Source organism: Dromaius novaehollandiae, chromosome 12 (assembly GCF_036370855.1).
Source record: "Dromaius novaehollandiae isolate bDroNov1 chromosome 12, bDroNov1.hap1, whole genome shotgun sequence".
NCBI lineage: Eukaryota > Metazoa > Chordata > Aves > Casuariiformes > Dromaiidae > Dromaius > Dromaius novaehollandiae.
This window is the reverse complement of record NC_088109.1, coordinates 4,339,602-4,358,916: the sequence shown is the minus strand read 5'-3', so window position 1 is coordinate 4,358,916 and position 19,315 is coordinate 4,339,602. Positions and strand designations below refer to the sequence as shown.

Sequence of the window (19,315 nt, the reverse complement as noted above, 5' to 3'; positions counted from 1 at the left end):
TTCAGCCTTAACAACAGTAAAGTCCATCGCTTGCCTACTTACTTTTGCTTTCTTAAAAGCCTCGTGTGTTCAGAGGTGGCTCAGAGCAGCAGGTTACAGGATGCAATCTGTTCTTCTGAGCTTTCTACTTTTAGTCCTTCAGTGTTGTAAAAAGTCTCTTGAGATGGGATAGGCACCCAGCGTGGTTTCTGTGGGCACACGAGGCTCATGGATCTCTGACTTGGGCTAGTAGTTTTATGAGAGGATTTGTCCTGCCAGAGCGCTTGTGTATCTCAGTCTCCCTGGTGCGGTATTTGGCCAACAGTGAAGATAGATGACTACGATGCCCCGGAGAAACGGCTGCTGAAACAAACCGTCAGTCAAGGGTATGACTTCCTGACAGCCGAGGAGATCTGCACAAAATCTACAGCCACCAAACAGCAGATTTATACACAGTGCTGTTGCTGCTGCAGTAAATCTAATGTTGGCTGTAATATGCCAAAGGCAAAGCTTTTCGGGCCTGTTGCAAGAGCAGTTTTCAGTGTGACAGGGCAGTCTTCTGTGATCCCGGGTGAACATTAAGAACTGCAGAAACGCGAGGAAATGGGGGTGAGGGGAGGGAAATATCACTAAAGTATTTTATTGGCCTTGGGATGCAGGAGGGAGATGGGGTTTGTTACTAGATTTACCACTGACTTGCTGGGTGCTCTCGTTGCTTTTCTTTTCTCCGAACAACTGCTAAGGATGGTGGTAAAGGATCTGGTTTTGTTTCTCTTTTAGAACCTAGGTAGAAAAATGCCCAGTTCTTCCCTTTTCATTTCTAATATCTTCTTTACAGCAAAGCGGCTAGAATATGTTTGCTGTGATGCTGTAGGCCTCCACACCTCAGCCTTCTAAGCATATGTCATCTGTCGGCTTCAATACATAGATCTAGCTAGCCTCCAGCATGGGCATTTGTACGCATTTCGTTTCCAGGGGAGAGAGAGACCCACATCTCTCCTCATGCAGGAAAGCTGCAAGTGGTGTGGGATTCGAGCCTCTCACTGTATCGCTGCTGTGATTTTTTTTTTTATTAGTTTTTTTTATTAGTTTTTTTTTTCCCTGGCTTCATGATTCACTGGTTCTGATCAAATCAATTTCCAGCAATAAAAGGCAGGGGGAAAACAAGTGTGTGTGTCATGTTGGTAATACGATAAGGGAAGGGAGCAACAATCCTCGGCTGCGAGGAGTGGGGGCAGGCTCCATCACGCAACAGAAGGCTCCTTCTGTTATGTAGCATCACGTAGTCAGGAACTCGGAGATGGGAGAAAGTGCAGAAGGAAGAGAAAAGAACGAGTAACTTACAGGCTCTGATTCAGGCGAGTACCTACGCCACTCCCTGCCGCTTCGCTGCAGGCCTGCCAGCACGGGCAGGCTTGGAAGCAGGAGGACAGGCATGTCCTGTGCCCAAGCTAGAACGTGTGGGCAGTGGATCTGAGCGCAGCATGTCACAGCGGTGGCTATTGCTTGGGCTTTTTGGTTTTCCAGTGGTCTGGGCTGCCAAATACCTCTGAACTGGTAGCTGGCTCCCTGGTAAGGAAGGGCAATAGATTAGCACTGAGACTGGTTTTGATGGCAGGGCTATTTCTGTGCATCTTCAGCATATGTGTAAGCGTGGATGCTTTTAGGAGACTTGGGTCTGTGCTTAAGTGCAAGGTATTTTGGCTTGCAGCCTTGGTGCCTGCCAGTTTCTCTGTGCCCCGACTTTGCAATTCTGCAGCCAAGACATCTATGCAGCAGCAGTGGGGCTGTCACCTGGTCATTTGTCTAATGAGCCCAAGTCTTCAGGCGGCAGCCAGTGAAAGTAGGTGCAAAATTGAGCTTTGACTTCCTGGGTCAGCAAGAGAGAACTGGGCTTTCGATGGGAAAGGGTAGCAAAAGAGGCTTGGCAAAAGAAGTACAGCTGCTTGGATTTGGGCTGTTGAGTAGATGTTCAGGCTGTGGTTAGCAGCTCTCTTGCACTGCATTTTTCTTGTCCTCTGTTCGTCTTTCTGGTGGCTGTTTCATCGCCCTGCTGGAAGGGGTCCTCACCTGAGAAGGAGAACTTGCTAGCCCACCCAATGTCTTCACCTCAGTGTGGCTCCCTTGAGCTAGTTTCTCCCAGGTAACCACCTTGCCCACAATTCCTAGGCCTAGGGCAGTTCTTCAAGTTGGGCCCTGCTCCCTTTTGCTCACAGGCTTCCATGTAATCACTTGCTTTTCTTGTCCCCCTCTGCCTGACATACAATACCAAACATCTTATCAGCGTTAGCACTGCCCTGAAGAGGGCTAATTTATGTGATAAGGTCTTATTGCTCATTCCTCAAGCTGTACCAGCACTTCTTGATCAAAAATAGATTATACTGATCAAAAACCTGTAGGACAGTTGTACTCCTGCAAATGGTATGCGTGACACACATCTTTATCAGGTTGTCATTTAACAAGGAAGTAAACTATTGTACTTTTACCAGAATATATTGAGTATTTCACGTTTTTATTGTGTGGAGTTTATTATTTTAATGAATCACCAAGATTATGCAGCTGCACTGTTTAGCAATAAAGAGGGTGACATTGCCTGGCGAAGTCCATTGGCCCTGGCTGAAAGCTCAAGAGTGATTGAAACCCAGTTGGAAATGCAGCATTAATGTTGCCATCTACTGTATAAAGGACTGATCTTGATGGGAAGCCTGGCAGGTTTTCCTGATAGTAACAACCCTCAGAACTTTAATCAAAGCTGGTTTATTTTTATGAACAAGCCTAATCTCTCTAGTTTCCCTTTAAAAACAATTGCTTTAATTAGGCAATCTATTTATGGCAAGATGTGTATCTAAAGTGAAGGGCATTTCTTCATCACCTTCTACTTCACTAATGAAAAGCACAGCCACAGTAAATGGCCTGCCTTGGGAGAGGTGTTGAACCTCCATAGATTCTGGTCTGGTGCAGAGAATGCCCTTAAACCTGACTTAATTTAACCTTGTGTTGTAATTTTTTACCACCTGCAAAATGTTTTGGATTAGGCTGAAGCAAACAAAAGGAAGGGGAGCTAAAAAAAAAGCATAATGTCAGCTTCTCACTTTTTGCAAACTGCCTTAAACCTTAAAAGACAACAGGTTTATTCTCTAGTTGGTTCAAAGTGGCAAGCAATTTATTTGGGGGCATATTAACCTGGATATGTTTGTCAACTGTGGATTTGGGGTTTTCAGCAGTGGAGCGGGTGACCTAGCAGGAGATAATGGTGGTATCACTGGAGGCTTTCAGGAACAGGTTAGGTAGGCATCTGGCTAGAAAGATGCAGCTATAATTGATCTAGCCTGGGGCAAGGAAGTGGAGGAGACTGAAATTTTTTGAGGGCATTTCCAGTGCTCCCATTCCAGGGATCTGGCTCGCCATGTGCTATCAACAAGGTCAGGAAAGGGCAAGCAGTGACGTGGCTTTTCAGAGGCTGTAGTCAGCTGTTTTTATATGCTGGGACATTGAACAAAAATGGGAACGCTGACAGCCTGACTGAGTCGCTGATGGCACACCGTGGAGCATGTTTACCCCTTGATCAGACCCTGCGGTCTGCGTGAACTTTCGAAGGGGCCTCCACCGCCTGTTGGGTGGCGCGAGCGATGTACCGTGCTGAGCAGGTCCTGTTCCTCTATCCCTGTCCCCTTGAAGGATGTAGAAGGGAAAGCATGGCTATGTCACATCAGGCTAAAGATCCTTCTAGCCCTGTATTGACTTTGACAGTGGCTACAGTGGATAGAAAAGTGCGCGCTCTCGGTCTACAGTGGGAGTATGGCTCATGGCGTCCTGGACTTCTGTTCTAAGAATTTGTCAGATTGTTTTCTGAACCCCTGTAAACTTTTGATATCCTTGGCATCCGCTGGCAATGAGCGGTTTTATAGACTATGGTTGAAGCCATATGTAATACTTTCTTTTCCTAGGCTGAAAAGTCCTGGTGCATTTCATGGGTCCTGATCTGAAAGCTTTAAATGGCTTTGTTTGTGGGCAAAGTGTGCTCTTCCATCTCCTCATAGCCAGCTCTCCTTCCTTCTCCTTTTGTGTTAGAAAAAGGTGAACTCCACAATGTCACCTAGGAGACTGTTGAGCCTGAAAACAGGGGTACAAGATAGCAACAGAGTACCTCTCAGATAAGGTTTTTCCATGCACAAATATACTGCAGTGGTTTTATAAGTCAGTGTATTTGACCAGCTCTGTTTAATTAAATACACATTTTCTCATCAGCACGATAAATTTCAAAGGCCTCCTTATCTCATCAGTGACTGAAAGAGAGAGGTCTCCACGGAGGGCTCTTGCACTGGTGGTAGTCCCATAACTATATCATGAAGGACATCACTACATAACTATCTCTGCTCTGCCCTGGCATCCCGCGAAACTCTTAAGATGTGCTTTTGTGCTGGCTTGGGATTTTTCTTTCCTTCCCCCTGTCGGGACATTGCCCTGGGAACTTGCTCTTTCTCAAGAACCTCAGCAGAGACTGTGGCCAGGGCACCCATTGCCTCTTTTGGGTCCAGCAGCCTAGTACAGATTGCGCAACCCGTCTGGTTACTCAGCCCAGGAGCCATGTCCGTATGCCAGGAGCCAGCACCGCAGGGTGTGCTCTTCCTGCTCCGTTTTTAAGGCAAAAACTAGGTCACCTTTGAGCTGCCAGGGAATGCTCAGAGCTGGGCCTCCATTGAGTCTGCTCTCTGGCAATGGGGCACCTTGATCCTGAAACACCAGGGAGATATGTAGGCTTTGAGCTGGGACCCAACTCGCATTGCTCCCTTGTGGTGTTTTCCACTGGGAAAGACCGCGAGGGAGCGATGCGACATTGGCACCATGACTGAGGATGCCTGGTTCAGCTGGATGCCTGAGACAGGAGTCATAGCAAGTTGTTTAGGCTTTCAAGACAAGGGGGTTATGACACCTCCTGGAGAGGCAGCAATCACCTTTACTGGGGGAGATGTTGAGAAGTGACAGTGATGAACGTCATATCTGTATCCGTGTGCAGCTGGTCTAGAAAGTAACGTGGTCTCTTAATTATTATTTCTAAATGAAAATGACAGATTGTTTAAAAGCTCCAGTTCAGAAATATGGGTAAAATTATGTAAGTAAGTTATTTAGACTCCTGAGTTCTATTTTCAAAAAAACAGCTGAGGGCTCCTGTATGCCTGGTTACAGTTTGCCATTTAGGAATTAAATCCCTTGAGGAAAATGAGAGTTTGTTACAACATCAAAGTTGTAAGCTGCTTTTGGGAAAGCTCACCACAAATCTCCAGTTAGGGCAGCTTGGAGTCTGTCCATGAAGTGATCCAGGAGGAAACCGGGGTCCTTCAGCTGGTCGGAGTCTGCCCAGGGCATTGCTCGTTTCCCCAGCTATGAATAGGTATCTAAACAGTGGCCCTTTAAAGTCACTCAGAAAGTCATAATGACTTTTGCCTACACAGTACTCGCAGGGACAAAAGAACATTTCATAATTGTTTGTCCAGATAAACAAGTGTCAAGCCGGCACTATGAATTGGCTGTGATGGCTTAAGTTAGCCTTTATTATCAGAACAGTCATTATTTGATCTCTCGGAAGAATGCCTGCGTTCTTTCCTTTGCTCACTTAGTTAAGTAACATACCTGATAAAAAAAATTTTTCTTATGTTAGGTATAACTTTAAGTAACCCAGAGGAACACATCTTTTGGTTTTAAAAAATCAAGATAGCTTCCTTAACTGTAGTGGAGGTTTGTCAATTTATACCAGCTCTGGTCCTGGAGCTGGAAAATGACTTTAACTCCAAACAGGATTAGTTTTTCTGTAGATGATAAGTGATAAGATTTGGAGTCGAATGAGGCAAACTCATAGGTCAGAGATTTCCAGGTATAAGGAAAAGGGAAGGAGATAGGCTAGCTATATTCTCTTGTAAAATGTGGCATTCAAGAGGGTGAGGAAAAATGCCACAAAAAAGGAATGCCCTCAAAAAAGCTGGACTGCGCCTTCAGTAACAGTGCCTGGGAGTGCCTCAAGGTGCTGATGCTGAAGGGGTGGCTGCAAGAAGACCCAAGGTGCAGCCAGCCTTCCTCTTATCTTTAGTGGAGGCCTAACTGCTTGTTTGCAGTCTGTGATACATAGACACTTGAAGGTGGTTTGCAAATGGGTGAATGAGAAAAAGAAGGATGTTGCAAGTAGGTTTTCCATTGCGAGGATATCTGTGTCCTCGCCTCCACTAGCAAAGCCTTGCTGTACGCAAATTGAAGCTACTGTGCTAGCCCAGCATCCTGGCTCAAACATGGATGCTGATAAAGGTATTGGGTTTTGGAGGAAATGCAAAATAATAATGCCTAATAACCCCAAATTGTCATACAGCACTCTCTAGTCATAGATCTCCAAGCACTTTGCAGAAGCGCATTTTATGTGTATACAGAGGGCAGAAAAGGCATAGAAAGTGAAGTTACTCATCTCAGGGTGGCCAGCGGCAGTTCTCCTGAGATCCAGTCTAATCCTCAATAGCTCATGCTGCTACTCCCACTATGGCAATTCATCAGCAAGTATTTTGAGTGAAAATTCCTAGGCCAATCCAAGGAAAATCCTTGAGGAAAGTTAAAGAAGTGCAAATGAGAAAGAACTCGTAAGGTACAGCATTGGAAATCAGCCTAACTGATACTGAATGAATGCCTAGACCCTGAGTCAATCCTGCCGCTGGTAAGCGTATGCTCTATGTTACAGGAACATGAGGCCCTCTTTGCCCTCAATAGCAAAATCATGTAAAGAAGAGCAAGTGGCTGCTAGACTTGTCTCTCAGTTAGTGACTTTTGGGGTGAAGTGAACTTCACTTTCTTCTTCTTTTATCCTTCCTGGAAAACTTAGGCAAGAAAATCTTTGGCCCTATCTTCTTTTTCTCCTCTCAGCTTGATCAGGAGCTCCTTAGCAGCCTTTGAGATGTTGTTAGTGACATGTCCTTAGCTGAAGGAGAAGACCGTATTTGTCATACAAGTAGAGCTGTCTAATATTTTGAGACACAAAAATCTTTCTTTTTTCAATGAAAGCTTAAAATTGTCTCTTAGCTGGAGCATTTTGCAGCTTTGTGTGAGTTTCCTCATGTTTTATTTGGAAAACAGGTCAGAATATTTCCAATTCAAAACTGCCTTTCATTTTGCAACTTATAAGAAATTTCTTTGGGTCAAGCAATACTCATCTTCTGATCTAATCCATCGTTCTCCTTCTTCCCCCTGCTTCCCATCTTGCATATGTTAGTCCTGGGAGCACCAGAAAATCGGAGCTGTGTGGTAGACTGAGCCTTTTGAGGGATGCGCCCGGCTGTGTGGTAGCCAAGCCGTCGGCTTGATGAGAAGTCGTGCAGTGGGAAAATGTGAAACATTGTGGATGTGTCTGCTGAGAGGCGAGACAGAGCTGGCACTGCTGTGCTTGGTGGGGAATATCCTAAATTTGATGGCAGCTGAGAAATAAACCAAACAACCCAAAATACAAACTGCTTTCCATCCAGCCTTGTGGATTTTCCTAGGTATTGGTGCCGATAGGTGATACAAGGCTGGTCCAGGAAACTGGGATCTTGTTTTGTTTTATCTTTCCCTCAGATAAAGGGCAAATATTGGAAGATCAGGAAAGATTAGAAGTCATTTATTAGCAGGAATTGCAAGTATTGCAAGTGTTGCAAGTATCTGGCAGTAACTCTTTCAGCCAGGAGCCGTGCATGTTCCTGTGTGTAGGAAACAGCCTAAGAGGTAGGGCAGAGTTTACCTGCTAGAGAGATGGGGCCCAAGGGAAGAATTGTCTATCTGAATTCATAGATGCAGAATTAAGCACAGAGGGGGTAAGTGACGTGCTTTGAACCACACAGGTGACATGTCCGAGAAGAGGCTGGGCCCTGCTTCAGTGCCGCCGCGCACTGACCAGGTCCGGCTTTGCACCCCCCCCACCCCGTCGCGGTGCGGGAGTGAGGTGCTCCTGGAGCCAGGCCAGCAGCCAGGGAGAGGCTCGCAGCTCGCTCTGCCGGGGCCGCTGCCAAGTGGCTCCATTAAGAATTGCTTTCATGATTACAGCGCTTATGCAAGTGGGGAGCAGGCCTTTGGGAGGATGTTTATATTGCACAGATCCTTTATCTGGCTTGGCTATCTCCTCATTACCTGCATCGAAGAATTACCTTGCTTAGTGGCCAATAAAACTAAATTGCTAAATCCAGTTTTGTGTAACCCTATTTACCTTCTGTACCAGATTAACCTTTATCATATTTGCAAGTGTGTTGGGAAAGTAACATAAACAGAGAGGTAGGTGGTGGAGGCAAAGGCTAGCCTGAAAGAGCCAACAAGCCCCTGTTTGCCAAGGGCCCGCAGATAAGAGAAGGCTTGAGCCAGGCAGGGAGTTGCAGAGAAGCCGTTGCCTGGCTTATTCTGATCAACATGGTAGTTGTACAAGTCTTCCATGCCTTCGCTGGATTCACAGAAATGGCTGGGGTTTAAGGTAAACGTCGAGGAGCACAAGCACTGTACAAAGTCCTGGCGGGCTGAGCCCTTGGGGTGGCTTCAGCAGGCGGCTACCCTGGCCGACTTGGTACTTGGGTCGGCGCCAGCCTGACGCGAGCCTGCTCTTCCCGAAACATAGCCCAAGCGCTCTGTCACCATGCTGCCACACGCAGCCTGCATCTGAGATGTATCCCGGGGTGTTTTGTGCTGGGACGCTTGGAGGATCTGTTTTCTGTGAGCTATGAAAGAACTTCGAGTGGGAGGGAATTTGGCTGTCTGCTGGGGAAAACATGGCAGGGACCCAGAGGGTTAGCTCTGGTGGAATGATATCGTGGCCTGTGTTCCTGCCGGTGTGTCCCTGCTGCTTGAGACGGGAAGCTTTCTAAAGGCTCAAATGCTGCTTGAGATGGGAAGCTTTCTAAAGGCTCAGATGGGGGGATCATCCCGGCTTTGAGAGGCTGCTCCATGGGGCTCACTTGGAGCAGGTCTGTACTTGAAGGGCCGACGTGGTCACGCTGCCCTGTGGAGCCAGACCAGCCCGTTCTGTCTGGCTGGGAGAAAAAATGATTTTGCCATTACAGTATTTGTCAGTGAACAGAACAAGCACGACCTGGGCAAATGCTTCCCTTTCCCCCATCATGGAAACTGTTTCTATACTGTATGTTTTGCATAGACTACTTAGTCTTACAAATGGGTCTCACATGCACAGTTTGCAGTTTGGACTGAGATATTTAAAAGGGAGTGAGAGACAGGGCACTGTTTGGATCAGGCTGAGGTCTGTCTTCTCAAAGCTGGATGCGTTTCCTAGAAAGTGTGGCTGTACGCTTTTTAGACTGAGCAGTTGAGAAATGCCTGGATAAATAACTGTGGTGATACATGTTTAAAATTTTTTTCCTACTATTTTGTTCTCTGTAGGACTCGGAAAAAGAAATGAAGGAAAATTTGGATGGATTTTTTTTCGCCCAAACCAAATTTGATACCGGGATTTCTGGACTTGTGGAATATTTAGAGAAGCTGAGAGCAGTTTGTGCAGCGTTTGGACAAGCACTAACCACTGGAAGCTCTGTTGTACTGCTTCCCTTTGGCTGGAACAGCGGGGATGGTAGGGGTAAGTCCCATGAAAGGGAATCTGGAACTCCCCTTGGCTGTGTCAGTCCTGTTTAATCAAATGGAAACATGAGCCCCCTTCAACTCGATCTCCTCAAGAGGCTGTGTTAAACTGAGTCTTGCAATTCCGGTCTAGTTCTAGTCCTCTGAAAAGTAGGTAGCTAAATTGCTGTGTATAGTTTCCTGTGGGGTAAGCTTTTGGGAGAGCCTCTTCAATGAGGGAGTTTGGAGATGATGCCCCTCTGGAAAGAGGGAGCCTGCCTTGGTCTGCACCTAACCGTGGACCCTTCTGCTAGTTCATGGCTCCCTGATAGCGTGTGCTGAAAGAGAGCAGTAGGGTATAGCCGAGTGCTGGTGGGGAGGATTTGGTGTAAGTCAGTTTCTAGTGGAAAATGGTGTAATGGAAATGTTTGTCTTCAAGCATTGCCTAATGTTTTGGATTGGTTAAATGAACATAGGGGCAAATGTTGGGGTGGCTCAGGATCTGAGGTAAGTTTTACTTCTAGGCCATTGGTTTGCAACTCAGACAGTTCTATACTAACAAAAGTCACAAACGGCTATGTACAGCATCATCTTATTGCACCACGTAGGTTGGTGCTGAATCGCCTTCTTACAGCTTATGTTCTAGTGTAGTCTTCTCTTATGGTCACCTACCTTTGTCCATAAAATTACAAAAATTTAATATAAATTTTTTCTCTCTGTCCTTCTCCTGTCTGCTCAGAGGGCAGCGATAATATTAAACTACTTACTTCGGTCTGCTTACCTGAGATGCAACTTGCATTGCTGTTTACGTCACTGCTGAATTCACCCTGAAGGTGTCTGTGGAAGCTGAATGCAGGCTGTGTCTGATCCAGCCTCCATCGAATTAGTCATAAGCCTGTGCTCACTGGTGTTCTTGTAACTTCAAAATGTGTTTTCCCTTTAACCTGTTTAAAATATTAACTAGTAAGTTGACATAAATAGACCGAAAGGCATGAGAGAAGTGAGTTCTTGAGCTCACTGACTGTACAAAGGACTTGGGATGAGGCTCTGATGGAAGCAAATTCTTCATTAAAACCAGCACTTCTCCCTTTTGGTTACAGCTCTGGTCTCATTTTCACAGCCTTATTGCATGATTCACGGTTGCTGCATCAGTCTGGGATAAATACTGTGCTCACTGAAGGTGTCTGAATGTACAAGCTTCCTGCAGGAGGGGAACTGAAGTTTACTCAGTTCCAAGCCTGGAAGGCAACTTAGCCATGGAAGAGGTGAAGCAGTGGGAGTTCTGTAACCAAGAACATCCTGCTCTTGAAAGAAAGCTGATTATTTCAAATCCTTTCATGCCTAATGTGCTGTTAGCAGTGGGAGCATGACTTGTATACAGTTCCTCTTTGGGCACAGTCTGGATTTAAATGCCTTGACATGTATCCAGTATACTGTGGTGGGTGCGAATAGGAGGAAAGTGATGGAGCAGCAGAGTCCACGCATCTCCCAGTGCATCTGTTTCTTGGCTAACTTGTTCTGTACTTGCCTTGCTGTATTTATTGCTGATGGTTATTTGGAGAGAAGCAATTGTTTTGTACTGTTTCTGGGATGCCTAGAACAGGAAGAGTCTGAAGCTATTGGGCACGATTGCCATGCAAAAGAAGACTTAGGTCTTGGTGCTTCCAAGAGGAGTATTGCCCCTTCCTCTTTGCTGAGGTTGAAACAGGCACATGCTTAATCTATTTGCTGAATGGTGGCCTAAGGCTGCTCAGCATGTTAATGGACTATAACGGGTCTAGTCCCAACTGACAAAGTTTGCTAGAGATTTTGTTAGCACCGGCTCTTTATTTTTTTTTATTTATTCACTTCTCTTCAATTCATTAAAGAGAGTTACATCATGGAAAATGCAAGCTCAGTGGAAATTTTACTGTCTTGGACTTCGCAACTTTTTCAGAGCAAGCAGCAGCCGAGCAGATAATCCCATTCTCTCGTGTCTGTCCGTGACTTTGTCCTTCTTGTCCTGGCATGAATTTGACTGTGAGGTCTGTGCTGGCTCCTTTCCGATGCTGGTGGGGCCCACGACTCCGGAGGGTGCTGAAGAGGAGAGCAATGCTGATAGAGACACGGAGCTGCTGATTAACCAGTCTCACTTGCAAAGAAGCTCCAGAGCGAGAGAGAAGGAGTAATAGCTCTAGAGATTGGATATTGGCAGGCTAGGCTTGGCTTTTGGTTTGGGTGGTGAAATAGTGAAATCACATATAAATATCAGGGCTCAATTCTGAGCCTGGGGTGGTGAAATAGTGAAATCACATATAAATGTCAGGGCTCAATTCTGAGCCTGGGGTCGTGGAGGTATGGTCAAGTACCAGCCTCTCTGCTGGCTGAACTCAAAATTGAAATAGAACATTTCCAAAGATGACCCAACTGTTGAGTGAGAGAAGGTCCTTAAGCAAAAGTGTCACATAATAAAGTGAAAAACTTGCTTGTTCCCTCTACAGCCACCATCTTGTTTCCAGGCCCACAAGATACATGTCCAAGGAAGAGAATAAAATGCGAGCTGGCCACAAATGCTTCCTTGAAAATGTTTTTATTAGAAATCTTTTTTGAAATTGAAACTTTTGTGGGAAAGGATCAGATTTAATGAATTTCCTGTTCTGAACGTATTTGTGAAAACAATTTTAAAGCGTGTGGAAATATGATTCCCCCTTTTTGCGAAGAGGGGCTTTGCTTTCCCTCTCCCCTCCTCCCATTTTGGCACAAAAATTCCATTTGAAACTTTATCTAATTTGTAGCTTTAAAAGGTTCCTGGCAATCAAACAGAAGTAAAAGGTCAGATCTTTGTGGTTCTGTCTCCTTCCAGCCCTTTTCAGTGCTCCCTGTCAGGGTACTGAACTTCCACTGAGGTCCCTCCTGCGCAACCGACGGTGCGTTGGCCCGGAGTGGGGAGTGTAATCCAGGCAGTGCCCTGGGAACGCGCTGTCATGCGTGCTCACCTGCATCCTGCCCTGGGAGAGTTAGAAAGAGGACAAGACTGCCTTAAACTCTATGGGGAACAAACAGGAGTTGGAAGGACACATGTCCCTTGGATGAGTTTTGGGAACAGCTGTGTTGTATGCGTGTGCATTTCTACCTGTCTCAGGTGCTGGAGATGGCTACCAAGACTGTAGAGCATCAGTGAGCTACAGAAGGAGTCATTTTTTTTGTTACACAATTTAATCCTCTGTCCTGGTTCACAGCTGACCTTTTTAATGCTGAATAGTTGTCCTGGTTTAAGGTCTTCTGGCTTCCTCTCAGCACCATCCCAATGCTGTGCTGAGCTCTGTTGTACAGTGTAGGCGTGCCCTGTTCCTCCTCTCCTTGCACACTGCTCATTGTTCAGTTTACATCCTGGAGTATGAACTGGGAAGGGAGCTGGGACATGTGCAGATGCTGCTGGGAGAAGCATTTCTTTGGGGTGAATGACACAAAAGGAATGAAATACTGTAGTGTGCTAGAAGCATAACAACGTTTTGTGGTGGTCGTGCTATCCTTTTCAGGATCAGGGAGCATGGCTGGATCAAATCTGCTCTAAATTGTATGAAATCAAGAAATCGGGGTTCTTCTCTCGACTGATAACTTTGCATCTCATAGCCTAAACTTACAGAACTTGACCAGGATAATAAATTTCTGTTTCCTTATTTACAAACACATTCAACCTTGATGCAAATCAGCCACCAAGCAAAGGGAAGAGTTTAGTCTTCATGTCTGTTCAGACCCTACCCTCTCTGCTCAGGCTGCCTGTCGAGATGCAGACCGTTGGTCTATCTGTGGAGGTGTTTAACATGACTATCTTTTCTACAGAAAAATTCACTGAAGGCATCAGTTATTTCAGTGCAGAGCCATCAACGGGCATTAACTTTATTTATTGCTGATACGCAGCCTGCTGAAGCCAGGGGAAAGACTGTTGTTGAATTTAGTGGACCATTGTGTGGGCTGGATTTGTGTTAGCATGTTTCAACTTTGTTCTTGGTAATATTTGGAATAAGCTTTTTTTGCCAGTTTCCCAGGATATGAGGGCCTGAGAGAGCTCCGAAGAATGCGGGCGGTATGAACATGAGTCAGTCGGTGTGTGAAGTCTGCCTCGTCATTCCTGGATTTTCCACTGTGTTTTGAACAGACAGGTTGGGTTATGGAACAGGAGCAGATGAGTAAGTTACTTACGGAGTCTGGTGTGCATGCCCGTCCGCTGTAAACGCGTGTCTCCTGTTGTCCCGTGATGACTGACCTGCTCACGTGGTGTCTAGAAGCTTGCCCGGGTCTCTTCGTCCTGGAACCTTCTCTGAGTGGGTGTTTAGGACAGATGAACTTATGTGATGGGAAAGAGCTCTTGCTTGTTTTCTGATCGCAAATGCACTGAGAGGCTGTAAAATATGGATGGCTGGGGAGCTGCAGTAGAACTCGTGTAGTCTCTCATCTCTCTTCTCGTTGTGCCCCTTGCCTGCATCCTTTCCACACTGGCTCAGTGGTTTCAGGTGCATCCTGACAGATGCAATGATTCTGGTCTGGGATTGCCACAACTCTGATTCTGCATCTGTCCAGGTCTAACTCCCCCCTGCCACCACTGTGTCCTACTAGCTGGCCTACTAATAACGCATGGCTTGAAAACTATATTGCCGCTTGCCACTGGTATTGTGTTCAACCCATGTGCCTATGAGGTCAATAGGCAAAATCCTTCCTGGCTTCAGTGGGCCTATGATCTGTGTGTGTGCGAGGGGGAGGGTTACGAGTGTATCTTGTCTACTCCCTGCTGCTACTTCTAACAGTTTTTCCAGATGTATGGTCCCTCCTGAGTGCAGTCATTTACACAGAGGAGAGGAGGAACTGGCAACATCACGTATGTGTGACTCGTTACAAGATCGACAAGCAAAAAAGAGGCGCTCTGTTAACAATGTATCATAGCAGGTTATGAAAAAGGGAGTTTGTATCATCTCTTCTTTAAGTAGCTGAAAACAGGATGGGACACTCTGAATTTCCTATGGTATTTTTATAATTTCTCTGCCTACCTTTTCCTTGCATACCCTCTGAGTTGTTGGCATGCTGACTGTAACTGGTCTGTGTCGGGGAAATGGAATTTGTCCTGAACTTTCACTTCCTTTTATTACAGTCTAATGATCTTTCCCCTTGTGTCTCTGAACACAGAGATCAATATTGATTTCTGAATTGAAGACTGTCATGACTCAGCTTTCTAGTTTCTGTCTTAATTTCATGGTTTGTTTTGTGTGACTAAATTAATCATCTCTCATCTCAACACGTGTTGTGTTGCATGTGTAGGAAACAGCGCCATTCCGACCGACTGCTGTGCTGTGCTGTGCTCCCCTTCGCTTTGGGAGTGAGTTACTGAACCCCACAGAAGTGGCCTCAGAAATGTCCTGCCTTTTGGCACCAAAGTACCTGCCTACTGATTATGCTGCTAAACCCTGTCGTAGACTAGAGAGACTTGACTAGTTCAGGAAAGTCCGTTTAACCTCACCGTCTCCTTAGTAACCATTCTGTGATAAAAATTCCTCAATTCGTCCATCTTAGTAGGCCAAAGTCAGTCATGAGTTTTGGCAGATTGAACCTGACTTAGTAAGAGATCAGTCTTTTTCTCAATAGACATTATATCCAGCTTTTAGTGTTTCCCCATGTTTTTTCTCTCTCCTCTCTGTCTTAGTAGTACCTATTTCTTCCCAGTATTTATAGCGGAAATACTTTGTAGGCAGCCTTAGAACAGCTGTATTAAGTAAGAGCCCACTGCAATCAAATCAGCCCTTCACTGTCTCTTCCTACTGTTGTTGGCCCTCTGAGGGGGAAAGGAGTGTAAGCTTTTCTTTTTGGCTTGTTAGCTGTAAGTTCCGCTACTGGAGCTTGTTATATTTGTAAGTGTTGAATTATCCTTTCTTCTGCCTGAATACAGTCAGCGGTACAGGTTCACTTCACCTGACCTTCAGCATTTAACTATATTTGGAGGCATCTTCTACCTTTGCACGTGCAGCCCCCCGGCTTTTGCAGTCAACAGAGCCTGACAAGCTCAGGCTTCAGTGCCCTTCAGAGGGCTCTTTGGATCTTATGGGGCTGAATCTACCTCTTGAAGTTCTTCTGCCTTTCCACTGACTAGTGAGAGCATAGGGAGGAGGAGGTCCTGCATGAGGAGGAAGAGGAGGCTATTGACTAGTTGACATGGAGGGAATTTGTCCCCTCATTTGTGGAGGACAACTGGAGCCCGTGTTCAATCCTACCACAAGACACTCCTCTCTCAGACCAGGCAGGCCTGGAAGAGACGTCCTTTCTCCTGCTCCTCCTCGGGAGGATGTTCCCAGGCATTGCGCTGCCCCCTGTACTGCAGAGAGAGAGAGGAAGGTAGAAAGAAGAGTCTGAAATGGAGGGTTGAAGTTGAGCTTAAATCTGGCAGAGGACTGCACTGAACCCATACTCTCGCTGTCTCTCCAGGATGCAGGGGTAGGGTAAGGAGTGCAGATAGACACGCGAAAAGCCACCTTGAAGCAGTTGTGCTACAAAGCTGCACTTCTGTGCCATGAAGCTGCAGCTCTCTACCACTCCTCTGAGCACCTGATCCTCACACAGGACTTTCTCCTAGCAGACCTGGGTTTCTCATGCTCTTAAGTACATCTGTGCCTCAATGTGCTGCTGGTGGCATTCTTATTCTGACTTGGAGGTCAGCAGCCTGCCCCAATGCAGCAAGCCCTCCTAGGAACACCACCCTCACTTCCAGCCTCAGTCACTGATACTGCTTTTCTGCCAGCTGATCCCTCTCCTCAGTCCTGGTCTGCACTAAATCCTTTTCTCTATTCCCATTTCATGGCTGGGATGTGACCTTCTCTTCCAGTCTCATCCGGCCTGGGCTAGACCAGCTTTTCTTGTTGAGTGTGTGCCCTGCTTCCCCATGGAGAGAAGTCTGCCTTGCTTCCAGTGAATTATTTGGCTTGAGTGGTTTGCATCATTAGTTCTGCTTCCTGCTGCATTACTGTAACTCTGTTTATTCTGTCGATAAATGCTTCCTGTCCCTGGGCACCCCTTCTTTTTTCTAAAATCTGAAGGATTGCAAGGCTGGTTCCAAGAGACGCCACAGGAAGACTGTGGCTCTGCTCTTCTCTCGGAAGAGTTCCTGTTCCACCTACGTTCTCTTTCAACCCAAAATATCCACTTCTGAGGAAGGGAACGGTGGTTAAAGGCAGCCTAAAACAGAATTAGCAGGGTTAGTGAGAGAGGGAAACTCTGTTTGGCTGTCCTGTCCTGTACGATATGTTGCCATAAAGTTAGTTATGCTTCCTGCTGTTTATCTTTGGTCTAAATGAGATAAATGTATACAGAGATAGAGCTCCATTCATCTCGGGTTTCTGATATCTAGGAAAATGATACTGTGGCTGCTTGCAGACAAGCCGGTCTCTCTGCTTTGTTTTCCTTCAAGTGTTGTGCTGCTGGCGTGGGACATATGGAGAGCTCTTAGTGGGGGACAGGAACTAAATACATTGCCTGGGGCCACGTGGTGAATCAGTGACACAAGCAGAAAGAGAGCTCGCAGCTGTAAACTCCTGCTCCTCAGCTCTCCACCTCTCACTCTTGGTCCTAGTGTTTTGTACCCTTTCGCATGCGGTTGGTTACCTTGGGTTTCTTCCGTTTTTCACAGACAGTTGTACTGAATGAGGTAGCTGATCTGTGAGGAAAAATTCTGCAAACGGTGCATCTGTGACAGTGTAGGGGAACCAGAGAAGTGTCATTATTTCTCTTCTCTGTTACACCAGTTTTCCATAGCAGGGCCTGGGAGAAGCTGCGAAGAAATCTGTGAGTAAGCTCTCACGCACTGCGACGTGTGACCTCACCAGTCAGGATGTCTCTGTGGGATCCCACTGATACGTGCTGGAAATGCCGAGAGCGTGAGGCACTGGGGTAACCTCTGAGCTGTGCTCTGCTCTTCCACGCAGCGCAAGCACTCCTGCTTTTTCTGGGCTCTACTCCTTACACCTTGTGTCTGTACGTTGAACCATCAGCTTCTCTGTTAACTCACAGCCAGTTCAGGTACTTCCACGTCAAAAATGTTAACCTCGTGGGAATTAAACCTCTGGTGGGTTCACAGCATTCCCAGTAGTCAAATGCTCCCCATGGATTTTAGGGTGTGTTCAGTCAAGGGATGTTTTCGTTCGGTGGGAAAATGAGCGCGAGATTTGTTATGCAGTGTCCCGCTGTTACTGCAAGCATCCCGCCTCGGCGAGCAGTCAGGCCTGCCTGCTGAAGCAAGGTCATCTCCTCAATTTTGCACCTCAGGGAGGTCAGGGTGAGGGTATGTGGTACTATCTAATGCTCAGTCCAGGCTGCTTATTCCCAGGAGAGGAGAAAGGCTAAGCATTTGGGAAGAAGAGGAGTTTCTGCTCCGCGATGTGATATCATCCTTAGGAAGTCAGTGTCAAGTTTCTGGATCGTTACTGTTTTTCTGCCTGTAATATCCTTTGAAGAAAGCTGTTCTTGCAGAAAGGCTGTTCTGTCCCGGTGGCATTGGGGGGGTATCTTTGGGGAGACAGCAACTCTTTATGCAACCGAAAGGAGCTGTGAAGTTGCCACAGTCCAGCTTTTTTTCTAATCAAAATAATTCTTTCTTACCCACAGCTGTAGAAACTCGCTATGCAGGCTGATGTGGATACTTGGAGTTACAGACAGGCACCTGCAGCGGTGATGATGTAAATGTGGTTTAAATACTAATTCAGTCTTTTTTGGTAGTGCTAGAAAAGGGAGAAAATTTTACAGTTTGTAAAGGCAAGTACACGTTCTCCTGAAGTCTCCCATCCCTGGACACTAGCTCCTCGTGCACAGAGCCAGGAGTTGGTCAGGAGAAGAATGCAACTATGATGTTGCATGTGCTCGTCACTGTATAGCTGTTGTTACAGGGCAGTTTTTGAAAAACCTGCTTGCTGTTCTATAGAAGCAAAACCCTCTCATTGACTCCTGAAATCTTCGTAAAAATACTTCCTCCAGAAAAAGTGTTGATTTTGCTCTGCAGCGCGAGCTGTTTGACTAGGACGTCAAAGCGAGCTTGCAGGGGAAGGGTTACTTGGTAGAATTGATGTTGCAATTTACCTGACTGTTTTGTAGCTCCAGATACTTCCAACGTGAATGTTGTAACCTAATTTCTAAATACTCTAATTTCCCAAATATTTGGAGTTTGGCTTTTTTGCATTTTTCCATTTGATCCTTTTGAAAAGTCAGTACTTACCTATGCAGTTTGATGTAATTACATCATTGATACACAACTGTGCTCCTCTACACGTATTTGTATATGCTTACAGGAAACACAGCCCTGCTCTAAAGGCTGTTTGGATCGATACTGGTGTGCAGTAAATTTCAGTAAACATCATTTCGATGGTTATTCTGGAATAACTAAGCTGTAACAATGATGCTGTTCCAAATTATTAAAAATCTGTTTACACCTTCAACCACAATAGCAAAATCTTGATTTGTTCCCTTGGTGGCCATTGCCTTGAACGGTTGCTTTTTAAGGGCCTAATCCAAACAACACTGAATTCAAAAGGGATCTTTTGGTTAGACTTGACTTACATGGGGCTTTATAGAAGCAAAATTTTCTGGATGTGCTGGATGTATTCTTTTTTTCTTAAACAGAATGTGTCGGAGACTGAAATTATGGGCTAGTGTTATATCATTTACAGGAAGACTTCAGGATCTTGTTGTCCCCCCTCTCCCCTACCAGAGGGGGGAACACAGAGAACAGCAACTGTTCTGTAAAACGTACAGATGATTCTTTTAA

At 45.9% G+C, this 19,315-nt stretch overlaps 1 long non-coding RNA gene across 1 annotated transcript in view; it reads left to right on the top strand.

Annotated features, from left to right (window-relative positions):
- LOC112986963 (uncharacterized) overlaps nucleotides 1–19,315 on the top strand; it is a 331,100-nt gene that overhangs the window by 47,134 nt on the left and 264,651 nt on the right. Inside the window, exon 2 of the long non-coding RNA XR_010391194.1 lies at nucleotides 9,367–9,563. This is a non-coding gene — a long non-coding RNA (uncharacterized LOC112986963). The remainder of the gene's footprint in view (nucleotides 1–9,366; nucleotides 9,564–19,315) is intronic.